The sequence below is a fragment of the Mastomys coucha genome, unplaced genomic scaffold (genome assembly GCF_008632895.1).
Source record: "Mastomys coucha isolate ucsf_1 unplaced genomic scaffold, UCSF_Mcou_1 pScaffold16, whole genome shotgun sequence".
Classification (NCBI taxonomy): Eukaryota; Metazoa; Chordata; class Mammalia; order Rodentia; family Muridae; genus Mastomys; species Mastomys coucha.
The window spans coordinates 45,125,386-45,130,049 of record NW_022196898.1 but is presented as its reverse complement, the minus strand read 5'-3'; positions in this window follow the sequence as shown (position 1 = coordinate 45,130,049).

Genomic DNA, 4,664 nt, shown 5'->3' with positions numbered 1-4,664 from the left:
CTGAATCTTGCTTTTCTGGTGTGATGGTATGTCTAGGACTTGCTATGGTGGGAGAATTGGGTTCTGATAATGCCAAGAAACCTTGGTTTGTGTTGTTTATTTTCTTACAATTGCCTCTTGTGCTACCTACCCTTGCTAAATCTGACTGGAGTCAGTCCTTCCTGTGATCCTGGTTGTGTCAGAACTCCTCAAACTCAAGCTGACTCTGTGATCCTGTGATTCTGAGATCCTGTGATCCTGGGCTTGTTAGAGCACCTGGGAGTGCAGCAGCTTCCTCTGGGTGTTGTGGGACTGGCTATGGAGCCTGGGCCCAAGGTCGGCTCAGGACACCAGCCCAGAGAGACTGGAAGGAACCCAAGCCACTCTGCTGATGGAGTTCCTGTGTGCCTGGTCCCGCAGGTCCCAGTTACTCCCCGTGTTGGAACAGATGTTGGGTCCTCCTCACCTCTGATCCTGAGAGTGTCAGAGTGCCTAGGAGTGGAGCTTCCTCTGGGTGTTGTGGGACTGGCTGTAGAGCTTGTGCCCAAGGTCTGCTCAGGACAGCAGCCCAGAGAGACTGGTGTAGGTGTGGTTTTAATCTCAGACTTCCTCTTCCTTTTCCTCTGGATAATTATCTCTGCATTTAAAGGCCTGTTCGATTAGATTAGTCACTGTGATTTAAATGAGAACTGTCTTCCACAGCTGGCACTTGAGTACTTGATCTCAAGGGGATCATTTGGGGTACAGCCTTGTTGGAGGAAGCACTGGAGTTGGGCCTAGAGAGTTGAAAGTTTTTTACCTCTTCCAGTTTGCTCTCTGCTTCTTGCTTGAGGGTGTGGAGATGAATTCTCAGTTTCTTGCTTTGGCCACCATGCTTGCCTTCTACCATGCCTCCAAGCCTTGGTGGACTCTTATCTCTCTGAAGCCATAAGCCAAAATACTGTTTCTTCTGAAGGTGCTTCTGATAGTGACATTTTACTGTAGCAACCTAAAAGTAACTAATGCAGTTAGTCAAATAATCAAAACGGATATCTGTATTTTATGTCTTAAGGTTTATTCTTACTATTTAAATTATGCAGACATGTGTATGTTTGTGCGGAAGTAGGTACACATGAGCACTGGTGTCCTCGAAGAACAGAGTGAAGTCAGGTCAGAGTATAAAGGTGAACATGGGTCTGCACTAGATCCTCTGCACACATGCTGTGATTGTTTGGTTTGAGGTGTTTGTGGGTCTCCTAACAGTGGGAGGGGGTGTCTCTGACTCTTTTGCCTGCTCTTGAGACCCCCTTTCCTCCTTGTTCAGCTGTGATATGAGGGTTTGTGCCAGTCTCATTGAATCTTATTATGCTATGTTAGATTGATATTCCTGGGAAGCCTGCTCTTCCAGTAGATCTGAGGGAGAAGGTGGGAGTGGGTAGGAGGCATGGAGGGAGGGATATATTATATGAGAGAAGAATTTTTTTAAAAAAGAAGGGCAAATTAAATCAATGCTAATCAGAAGACCAAGTGAGCAGAAGGTGAAATGATCTTCTGTCTGTCCCACTCAGTGATTGCCACTTCATTCTCTGTGAGCCCCTGTGAGCCCCTGTGAGCCCCTGTGAGCCCTGCTTAGTTGATTCTGTGAGCTGTGTTCTCTTGTCCTCTATCCCCCTGGTTCCTACAATCCTTCCTCCCCTTCTTCTGTTCTTCAAGCTCCACCTAATGTGTGGCTCTCTGCCTCTGCTCCCATCAGCTACCAAAGAGAGCCTCTCTGATGATGATCGGGCTAGGCATCGATGATCGGTAATCTTGATAACATCTGTAAATGCCCTTCTGCTGTGTTATGACGTGCTTACAGAAAATAGAGGTCATGGGGGTAACCTCACAGAGCAGAAGGCAGAAACTGATATTGTAACTTTTCTCTTGGGGTGAACGAGATTTGGGGTGGAATGCATTTGAGTTGTAAAGTAAAACCACCTGAGAAGCATCTTTATCATCTTGATAGATGTTGGAAGCCCCATCTCCATTGTGGGTGGCACATTTTAGCAGTGGCCCAGACAGAAAGAGTGGGACAGACAGAAGATCATTTCACCTTCTGCTTACTTGGTCTTCTGCTTAGCATTAATTTAATTTTTCTTTCTTTCTTTTTTAACTAGTTTGGAGAACAATTACCTAGTAGAATTTACTTATGGAAGAGCCAAAAAGCCAATGGACAATGATAATATATATAAGAATAAGACAGAGCTAGGGAATACAGGAATGACCTTGTTCTCAGAGTCAAGCTAAAGTAGCTAGGAAATGTTACCTAGTAGAAGAAATGAAGAATCTGTTGGCACTCCTGGTATTTGTCATTCATGTTGTAATGTGTATCAGAACTTTATTCCTTCATATGCAAAAGCATATTCTATTGTACAGATATATAATATTGTTTACTTGTCAGTTCATTGACCTTTGGATTGTTCTCACTTGCTTTCTATCATGAGTAACATTGTTCAGGTTATTTCTGTTTAGAGTTTTAGTGGGTTTGCATTTCATTGTTCTGGTACATAGGAAAGGAGTTGCCAGATTATATGGATTGTTTTCCAAATCCTTCCTTCCTTCCTTCCTTCCTTCCTTCCTTCCTTCCTTCCTTCCTTCTTCCTTTCCTTCCTTCCTTCTTTCCTTCTTTCCTTCCTTTCTGCCTTCTACCTATCCTTCATTCCTTCACCTGTGAGTGTATGTGAGTTTATTGACCTGTACATATGCCCCTGCACACACCTTCTCCATCACTGTTCACCTATTCTTCCGAGGAAATTTCCTTCCTAGACCTGGGGCTCTTGTCTTGGTTAGTCTAGAATCCAGTAAGTTCTGGAGATACAGCCTCTAGAACTTCACATTACTGGGGACCATGGGGCTTTGCTTGCTTTGTGGATACTGGGATATAAACTCTGATCATCATGATAACAAGCGCTACTAGTAGCTGAGCCATCTGTCCAGCCTTGATGATCGAATATTTTTATATTACTGCCAACAGTGAATGGAGTTTCAGATTTTAAAAGTTAGGTTCACAACCTACCATCTTCACTGATAGTTTTGTGTGTGTGTGTGTGTGTGTGTGTGTGTGTGTGGTAGAGGTTACCAATGACATTCTAGTAGGTAATGCTAACTGTTTTTATTTGCATTTATCAATGTATTTAACAAGAACCATTTTCATACTTCTCTTTCCTATGTGAACAAACCCACAGTAGAGACCTATGTGAGCTTTAGAGATTAAGTTAGTTACTATATTATGACAAAGTTCCTGAACAAGCATCTTAGGAAAGCATAGATTTATTTTTGTTCAGGTTTGAGGGACCCAGTCCATTAAGACATGGAAGTTATATCAACAGAAGCATGAGGCAGCTGGTCACTCTGCAAGAATCTGGAAGCAGAGAGAAATCCTTGCTGGTGCTGAGCCACTTCCTCCTTTTTCCTTTGTACTCTGTCTGGGATCCAGTTACTGGATAGCAATTTCTTCTGAAGTCACCCTCCATCTTGGAGCAAAGCTCATGAAAACACAAGGTGTTCTGAGGGCCACACCCATAGGAAGCTCCTTTATCTCAGATAGTAATCAACTCAATAGCTTCAGGATGTCCCTGAAACAGACCAGATTCACTGGGCCCCTCACTCTCCAAGCATACGTAATCTGTAAGGACTGCTGAGAGTCTCTAGAAAGATTCAGACCAAAGTTGTCTGGAAGAAGGAGAAATTGGCAAAGCTGTTCTGAAGAGACTCAGATCACATGAGATGCCCCAAAGAGACACTCTGTACCAGTTTACTTGCTATTGCTGTGATGAGGCACCATGATCAAAAGCAACTTGGAGAGGAAAGGGTTTATTTGGCTTACATGTTGCAATCATAGTCTACCATGAAGGGCAAGAACTGAGGGAGAGGCCATAAGGGAACACTGTTTACTACTTGCTCCTCATGGCCTATTCAATTTGCTTTCTTATACAACTTGTACTCACGGGTGACACCATTCCCTGTGGTCTGGGCATCCCCTACACATAAATCATTAATCAAGAAAATGTCCCTGAGACATGCCTTCAGATTATCTGATACGGGCATTTTCTTAATTGGAGTTGTGCTTCCCAGGTGATTCAAAGTTATGGCAAGTTCACAAATACAAAGCAAAACAAAACAAAACACCTTAACCAGCACACTCTCTGGCCTGGTGATCTGCCTGCATGCCAAGCAGAGCTCCGTGGTTTTCCAGCATTTGTGAGTTCTGGCCTATGCTGGGTGGACTTTTGATGATGCAGCTGGTCTTTCAGTAGTTTCTGTTCCTGTAACTTAACTCCTAACTCATGCTGTTGTAAATAATCCCCCTGCCCCACCTAAAACAATGCTTTGGTTCATCAAGTTGAACTTGGTCCCCTTACTTTTATCTATTGTCAGAAATAGTGCCATACAAGAGCAGGCCTTGGGATGGTGCTGCCCACATGTAGGGTGTATCCTCCTCCCCTTAAGCGTCTCTGGAACCCTTCTCACAGACAAGCTCAGAGGTGTGTCTCCTAGGTGATTTCAAATCTAGTCAAGCTGATGATGAAGATTTAACTCTCACAGATAAGTAATGCTGTCTAATGTTTTAATAAAAAAAATGATACAACAAAATATTGCAATATTTTTTTTTGATATTTTCTTTATTTACATGTAACTTTCTCCATTCCCGGTTTCCCCTCCAAAAA